The sequence below is a fragment of the Halichoerus grypus genome, chromosome 4, assembly GCF_964656455.1.
Source record: "Halichoerus grypus chromosome 4, mHalGry1.hap1.1, whole genome shotgun sequence".
Classification (NCBI taxonomy): Eukaryota; Metazoa; Chordata; class Mammalia; order Carnivora; family Phocidae; genus Halichoerus; species Halichoerus grypus.
The window spans coordinates 178,118,922-178,128,518 of NC_135715.1; positions in this window are offsets into that span (position 1 = coordinate 178,118,922).

Genomic DNA, 9,597 nt, shown 5'->3' on the forward strand with positions numbered 1-9,597 from the left:
TTGACTAAGGCCATATTTGCACTTCAGCACCCCTGCCTTTCAAGATCATATCCTGCCTTGCTCCGTTATAATAGACCATAACTCCTGGCCAACTTAGTCTGAACGGTTTAAGACAATCTACCCAAGATATTATGTGTTTGCTCCCTTTCGTAAAAATAGAAGCTAATTGAAAAGGTCATAAAAATGTTCGTCCATCAGGTCAGTCTGTGCAGTTTTCCTTTTTGTCTCTGATAGCAATTTGGCAGGAGAGTATGTTTGCTGCCTCCAATCTCAACCATAAAAAGGCCAAGGAGGTAACACAAATCATGCAGCCTCCCTTAATAATTAATTACACGGCCCATCCACGAGTTTATCTAAACAGGTTTTGAAGCCATTTCTATTTCTAGCCTGTGACAGTTCTGAAAAAGCTTGGTAGAGACCATGGAGGTATTAGAGCTGAATCAGGAGGTGGTAGGACAGGCCGTAAAATACACATACATGCATTTTACTCCACTGGATGCAAATGGAATCCAAAGCCAAGCAGTCAAGTTAGCAGGTGAACCAGCACAATTTTCTCTTTATTACTAAGGAGCCTATCACCTAAACCAATTCATCCTTACACTGGGTCGTGTTGCCTGTTGAGGTTAAAATGTAATTCTGAAGATGATGAATTTTCAGCCCCAAAAGAGCTCATTAGTTTTACAAACAAACAAAACCTTTAACTTCTCCACCAAAGCTGATCTGTGTCCTTTTCCCTGCTCCTTCTTTTTTTTTTTTTTTTGATGCATCACGTGCTCATTTTTAGTAAGGTGGGATGAGGGAGGAAAAAAATCTGAGTCCAAGAAAAAAAAAAATTCAAAGAGCACACTATATTGACAGCGAATTTCGGAGGGACATCATATATGAAAGAGAAACGTGTATTCTGCGTAATTGCATTGTGTATTCACTTGAATTGTGTTAGTTAGACAAAGCATAATACAAAATATAAAATTCTAATAAAGTCTCTCTTTAAGGACAAATTCTGTGTACTACAAATTTCTCCAAATCAGAAATTCATTCATCGTAACCCAAGTCTGTGCTCCCATCATTACACAGGATTGTTTTTGTGGCTACGTCAAAATAACTGTCATCCACCATCAGGTTCAGTCTTGAGTCATGTGAGTCTGAATGAGATATGAAAGCATTCCTTGAACCAAATGCAAAGTTTTGTATTGCTACCAGATGCTTTTCTTTGCACAGTGCTTGGGTTTCTTAGCTGACTCACTGGATTTCTCTTCCAGAAGCCTCTGGCATTTTCTGAGCAGCAGGAGAAGCTGGGTTCTCCTTTCAGGTGTTAACTGGGGCACAATCAGTTTAGGCAGAAGACAAAACTGAGTTACGGGGAAGCTCGGTGTTGCAGCTTAATCACAGAAAGAACTGTGACTCAGTTGCTTTCTAGTACTACCCTAGGGCTGAGACTCTATGCTCCCAGGGGAAACAGAACCGAAAACCCTGTTCTTTTGTCCACCCTGGGAGACTCGCTGTGACCTATATAACCATCTGATGGCCGCCTGCAGTAAGACGCAGCCTGTCTCTTGTCCTGGGAGGGAGCTTTGCCTGCTGTTGTTTCCTTGGCCTGGAATGCTCCCACCTCCAAGGCAACCCCTCCTCATCGTGTACATTTCAGCTCTTCCCCAGGGAAGCCACTCCCAGTGGGGCCATGTTTCTTTCATCTAGGCGTGCACAGAACCTGACCATTTATATTGCCCACAGCTTCCGCATATGCTGTGTTTGTGTGTCTTGATCTCTTATCTTGAGGGTGTTTAATTCATAGTTGAAGGACCTTACTCTGAAATACACACGCAAGGTGTGGTTAGTTAGTGTTTAAAAGCTTTAATAATAATAATAAAAAAAATCTACACTCCAGGGTCAGCTACACAAAGGCTTCAACTATCTCTTAATCCCCCGGAGGGTTTCACAATCAGTAAATTGCATGTTTAAAGATAATGTTCACCAGTTTGATGACTGGCATTTTAAAAATGTGGATTGGCTAGAAATCTCAATCCACCCTCTCTCGCTTCTGCAGCAAGAGGGTAAAGAGTTGAGCAAGTGCAGAGGCATACACCTGCCTAACATTTAGGAGTCCGTCTGATTCTGGGTTCCACAGAGGGTGTTGACACCTGAATCTTGCTGCTGGAATTCTGTCACATTAATTTCAAGTGAAGATTTAAATTAGTGCTCCTAATGTCCTTCCCGCTCTGGGTGCCGCAGCATCAGCCCTACTGAGAGCGGGCTGGAAATTGAGACTTGCGGGCCCCTGGCCTTATGTATTTCAACCCGGATCCACAGTGACTTCTCTGCACGGACACTGACGTTTGAGACGCCCCGCCCACATTCCAAAGGCTGGAACTTCATCACGCTTACAGACCAGTTCATATAAATGCTTTTATTTTTTTATTTTTCTTTTTGGATGCCAAGCTTCCTGATAACCACTGATGTGACAGAATTCCATCTGAGGCTTCCTGTCGCTGCAACTGACACCTAGTTATCAGTCCGGGAGTGGGGAAGAACCGCAGACCTGGCCAAAGTTAATTTTGGAGCCTACCTTTATCTGCTGTAAATAACCTTATCATTGCAAACTATCAATTTGGCTTGTAGCTCATTCTTTTTCCAGTCGGCCTCCAGGGTGATCTATCCACCATGTCGTTATTTCGTTAATGCGTGTCTCCCCCACTACACCATAGTTTCCAAGAGTACGGAAACAGGTTTTACTTTTTCTTTTACCTCTCTAGTCAAGTGTCTAGCACTGTTACTAGTAGACACTCAATAAATATTTGTTGAATGAAAATTGTGGTGAGGGAAGGGAAATGTTGACAGTTTAAGCTTTTATGGGCTTTAGAACTTTGAACTGACTCTTGGGGACTGAATGAATAACTTCCATTGTGATTTGCCCCCCAAGTCCCAAATAAACATTTCCCAAGCTGATATCTTGTTCACTTCTAGGGCCATTGGAGTAAAGCTCAGGGTGTGGAAGATCATTTATAGAAGTTTTTTCCTTTTCTTTTCTCGAGTCTCCTTTTGCTTATCTTTATTTGGTTGAAGCTTGCTAATCAGGTATGTACAAGTTTAATAGTCATGGAATGCATAACCAGTGTTAAAAGGAACATTGAAAAATTATTTCATGACTTCAGTACATTGTTTTGGTCTCAGGGTGGCAGCTAGCCATTTTCCCAGAGGGAGGAAAACCAGCCAGTGGGGACACACACATGCCTTCTCTCAACTCGTCTTGTGAAATAGAAAATCTTATCAGAAATATATAATCAATTTAAGCTTATTTTATGCAAATTATACCCTATTAAGGAAGCCTGTGAACAAAATCTCTGAAAACAAGATTCTGCAGGCTTTTTTGGCACCACTGTGATAGACAGTACTAAATGCCAACAGACTTGCATATTTAACATATTTAACGATGGGAAGAAAATATAAAATTAATTATCTTGGTGAGAAAAAACTGTCAGACAGATAATTTATTAAAAACTATTTTAGAAAATTATTACATAAGACGTTTCTAAATAAGAACAATTGATCTAATAATAGGTATTAGAATTTCACCAAAATGTTGCCAAATTAAGATTTATGTTGAACTCCAATCCAAGAAGTAGATGAAATAAATTGTACCAATAATGCACAACTGGTCGCTCATGGCAATCTCGGGGCATAAGAATGGCTTGTGGGCCCATATCTGCAAGTTTTAATCTTATATGCGTGTTATTTGAGGGAAGTCCAACACCTTTAACGCTCTAGCCACGCCTGCAAAGGGTATTTTTTACGAGTGTGCTGTGGTTCATGTGGTGTGATGGTTAATTTTATGTGTTATCTTGACTGGGCCACAGGGTGTCCAGACATTTGATCAAATATTATTTTGGGTATGCCGTGTGAGGGTGTTTCTGGGTGAGATTAACATTTGAATTGGTAGACTAAGCAAAGCAGATGGTTCTCCCAGTGTGGATGAGCATCATCCAGTCAGGTGAAGACCTGAATGGAACCAAAAACAGAACAAAACAAAACAAAACCCTGGGAAAGAGGACATTTGTCTACCTGAATAATCAATCTTCTCCTGCCTTCAAGTAATTATAACTTACATCAGCAGCTCTCAAAGTTCTCAGGCCTTTGGACCTAGACTGGAACTACACCACTGGTTCTCCATGGAGCTTGTAGATGGCAGATCTTGGGACTTTTCAGCCTCCATAAATGTGTGAGCTAATTCCTTCTTCTCCTTCTCCTGCTCATGCTCCTGCCCCTGTTCCTCCTTCTCCTCCTCTCCCTCTATGTGTCTGTTATGTTTATGTGCGTATACATATATATATATAATCTCTCTATAGATAAATAGAATCATAATCAAAATCCTGTTGCTTTACATATATCCTATTGATTCTGTTTTTCTGCATATGGTTTATTCTGAGATGGTTCTTATGTAGGGCTACCTTCATCATTACTCTACTTTTAGGATTGGAGATTTCTAACTATTTTCAAAACCACATGCATAAGAAAAGAAATATGTGGGCAAGAAATCCATACACTGCAATAATATGTGGATGAAGCAATTGAAATGGTTAAGTAATACAGTATTATTAAAACATAACATTTTTCTTAGACTTTCAACTTCACATAGGGAACTTATCATTTGAAAAGTATGAAGCTATAATATTTTATTGCTTAAGAGATATTCATGCACCTAGATCCCTGAAATGGAAAGGCACACATTTTATCACTCTGCTCCTATAACTCAAAGCTGTTCAATAGATTTAGTATTTTTAGAATGACTTAAGACCACACGTAGGCAATTCAAGCCCCAAAGCTTGTGGTTTCAATAAGGAATGAGAGGAATAACATGGTGGCAATGGAAACGCTTTGCACAACTCTAGGTGTGTGAAAGAGATAGGATGTGCAGCACAGACATCTGATTTACACGGAGAATGGGGAAAGAAGGCAAAGCGAAAGATGGAGAGCAGCAAGGAGCTTTCAGCTTCCCAGAGCCCAGGTCTTTCTTTCCTTATAGTGGGGTTGGTCCACAGCACGGGTCACTTCTTGGGACCCCAGGGTGGAAGAGACCACCTTTGTCACAGTTCCCTAAAATTTGCCCCTTCTGAACTCGAAAATGCCAAGACCAAAGAGGATAATACTCCAGTCCTTTTCCCAGGCGTGGTTACCCAAATAGGGTATAACTATTCTCTATTTATATACAGAGATTCCCAGCAGCCACAGACTAAAGAACTGGAAAGGAATCTGGTCTCACTCTTTTTCTCCTTCCTGCTTATTTCCATTCTTTACTTCCCGGGAAAGAATCCTTACTCTTTGGGGCTACTGAAAATAAATATTTCAGAAACTTCAGATAGCATCTCCATTCTGTAATGTAAATTATTTTCAGGGCAGTAGCATAACCACAGAGAAAGAAGACCTAGGTTCTAACCTTATCTATTTAACTTAAACAATCCATTTGGTAAGTATTTGTATAATGTTTTCTCTGTGCAAGACACTGGCATAAAGGCCAAGTTCATAGAAGTGTCAACAACGAAGATGATGGGAGCTCAAAGGAGAGAAGTTCAACACGATGGGATGTTTGCAGGGACACACTAGATCACAGGTGATATTAGGAAGACAGTGATCATTCCTGCTTGAGTCAAGAGGAAAGGCTTTGCTGAAGAAGATTATCACTGAGCATGACGCTAGCCAACAGTCTCTCCAGGCCATGTCCTATAACCTGAGGCTCACATTTGACCTCTGGAACATTTGTTCTGGAAGCTTCTTACCTCCCATGCTCTTCCTGCTCTCTCTCTGCTCCACAGTCTTCCAGTCCTGATCCTATTTATTTATTTATTTATTTACTTATTTATTTATTGCTTTCCTCTCATACTTCAGCTTTCTTTTCAAAGGCTCGGATCAACATTAATAATGCATACCATATTTAAGCTTATACGTGCATGCCTTTTCTTAAATGTGGGCCTATTTTGTCACATTTGCACAGGTGTACAAGTTCACGGAAAAGCAAAATGCAGTCAAAGTGTGGGAAGGCAAGCACACTTTGTTTGTTTGTTTTCACCCATTTTAGAGCAATTTTTTGCCCCCAGTTTTTGTTTTTGTTTTTGCTTGGCTAACCCATTCCCACAGGAATTTGCCCCAACCCCACAGGTAATTTCTATTCCTCTGCAGTCCTATCTTCCTCATAATCATATAATCTCTCTCACACACACATACATATCTATATGGCTTTTCCTCATTGCTTGTTTTATAAAAATAAGGTTATGTTATGCACACTTTTCTGTATCTTGTCATTCTCAAGTTCTGACTCATTCTTTTGAATATTGTATAATATTCCTTGTTGTAGATAGATGATGATTTTGTCAATCATTCCCATAAAAACAAGAACTTCGCCTCTAGATTTTTACTACAATAAATGTCAATATACATGTATTACTTCTCTGGTATGGATTTCCAGGAGTGGAGTTGTTAGGTTAACACACACACACACAATTTTAATAGATATCACCAGGCAGGTGGTTTTCAAAACAATGTTTTAATTCACACCACCAAGGTGTGAGAAAATACTCTTTCTGTGTCGCTGTCAGTAACAGATGTTTATAATTTTTTCAATCTTTAGGAATTGCTTCCTTCTTTTTTTTTTTTACTGTATTTAAATTTTGAATAAGTAAAACCTTATTACACGATTCCAAAGTCAAAACCATATAACCAATTACACTCCTAGAAGCCACATTTCTGTCACTGTCCTCTTCTTTCTGTTGCTTCCTTCTCTTACGGGCAATAATTTTTACTCACTGTTAGTTAATTCTATAGTAATTCTTTTTCAACTTACTTATTTACATTTGCATTTATACCTTTAACCCCTTTTCTTACACAAATGATAGCACATCATATATATTTTTTTTTTTCTGTACTTAACTCTTTTCCATTAAAAACATATCCCGGGGCACCTGGGTGGCTCAGTTGGTTAAGCGACTGCCTTCGGCTCAGGTCATGATCCTGGAGTCCCGGGATCGAGTCCCGCATCGGGCTCCCTGCTCTGCGGGGAGTCTGCTCCTCCCTCTGACCCTCCCCCCTCTCATGTGCTCTCTCTCTCTCAAATAAATAAATAAAATCTTTAAAAAAAAAAAAAAAAAAAACATATCCCGGTTCTCAAGCCACATGAGTGAATGAAGACCTTCCTTATTCTTTTTTTATAGCTACACAATATTCAACCAGTCTCCAACTGATGAACCTTGGGGTTGATTTCAATCTTCTGCTGCTATAAAAAATGCCACAGTGAATAATCTTGAACCTGTCATTTCATATTTTTCCACTGTATTTTTAGGCTAAACTCCTAGAAGTAAGGTGGCTGAGAAAGGATATATGCATATATAATTTTTTTAGACATTACCAAATGCCCCTACACAGGGGCTGTCCAGCACCACATTTCCCCAAAAGGTATGAGTTACTGTTGCCCCATGGCCTCACCAAAATTCTTCATTTCTAAATTCTTAGATTTTCATCAAATTGACCCATGAAAAAATGGCAATATAATTTAATTTGTACTTCTCTTATTTACAGTGAGATTAATGATTTTTCATATGTTTAAAGGTCATGTACAATTATTTTTTTCTGTGAATTACATGTTCATATATTTTGCCCATTTTTCTATCGGGTTATTAATCTTTTCCCCCTCAGTTTTAGTAGCTATTTATATTTTAGGGATAATAGCCCTAAAATATAAATTGCAATTTTTTTTTTTTTACTTTTCTTATGGTGATTTTAATCATGCCAAGTTTTTTTTAAATTACTTTTTTTATGTAATTAAACCTAATTATTTTAATTCCTTATTGATTTTGAGTCGCAGCTAGTAGGTATCCCTACTTCCAGTTTGCTGAGGATTCATCCAAGTTTGCTTTCAGGAGTTGTATGCTTTATATTTCTCCATTCAGGTCTCTGATTAATTTCAAGTTTATCCTGGTATATGGTGTGAGATACAGATCTAATTGATTCTTCTTCCAGAGGTCTCAACACCATTAATTTAAGAGTCCAAATTTTCCCTAAAGATACAAAATACCATTTTTATCATCCACCAATTCCATGTGCATTGGGGTCGATTCTCTATTACATTCCATTTGTATATTCATGTACTAATGTCATACTCACATGAAGGTTTTATCACATATCAGACCATCTGACAAGGCATGTCATCATTCCCAACACTGACACTGATTTTTCAAGGTGTTTTTTTGTTTGTCTTTTTGGTTTTTTGCCTATCTTTGCTTGCTTATTTTTCCATGGAAAACTCAAAATTTGGCTAGTTGCATTAAAAAAAAGTTTTAGAATTTTTATGGGATTGTGTTCAATTTATGAAATAATTTAGGAAGAATTAATACTTTTATGATACTGAGTCTTTTTACCTAAGAACACTGTAAGTTTTTCCACTTGTTCAAATCTAATTTGGGATATTTCAGGGATATTTTAAATTTTTCCTCATTTAATATTTTTACATTTCTTGTTAAGTTTATAACCTAGGTATCTCATTTTCTTTGTTGTGATTTTAGTTGAGGCTTCTCTTCCATTTCCTCATCTGTATATATGCAAAGCTCTATTGATTTCTAGATATTAACTTTATATCTTGCTTTTTTTACTACATTTTTTGTTTTGTAATAGTTTTCCCATTTTTCTGAGCTTTCCAGATATTCAGTTTTAAAAGTTTGCCTCTTTCTTTCTAATTTGGATACATATAAATTCCTTCTCCTCTGATTTTTTGGCTTACACTAAGACCAAGTTAAATTGTATTTGCTGTATTGGCTATCTTTATGTTGTCCTTCCCTTTAGCGGGAATGCCCCTAATGTTTCCCCATTAAGAAGCAGGTTTCAGAGATTATATACATGTATCTGTAACTTTGGTATAGAAGTATCTATGATTCCTATTCTATTGATTGGTTTTATCAGGAATGGGTATTAAATTTTGTGAAATGCCTTTTAGACACCTACAGAAACAATCCTGATTTTTCCTTTGATATATGAATATGATGAATTGTTTAGATTTTTAACATCCTATTTCTAGATAATTTATAGATTTTCTAATATTGAAGCATCCTTACATTTTTTGAATAAACTCCACTTCGCAATATTATTTTTTAATGTGTTGTGAGAATCTCTCTCTTCATTTTTTTTTTTTTAAAGAATTTTGCCTTGATACCATACGTGAGATTAATTTATGGTTTTCTTTTTTGTACAATCTGTACCAAGTGTTGGTATATATTTTTCTCTTTATAAGAATTTAGAAGTTTTCTTTTTTCTGTATAGTCAACAACATTTTAAGCAGCACTGAGGTGACTTCTTCTAGAAAGATTTGGTAGAATTTTTCTGGGACTGGTGTTTTTATATGATGGAGCTCTTTTACAGCAATGCACATTTTTTTCCTAGGGAAACTGCTTTGTTTATACTTTCTATCTGTACTGGGGTCATTGGAAGTAGATTATATTTTCCTGTAAAGTCATTCTTTCCACCATACATTTTTAAATTAATTCTCATAGAGTAAAACACAATCTCTCATGATTTTACCTTTATTTTATCCCTTCTTTCTTTCTCATCTCTGCTGGTTTCAGA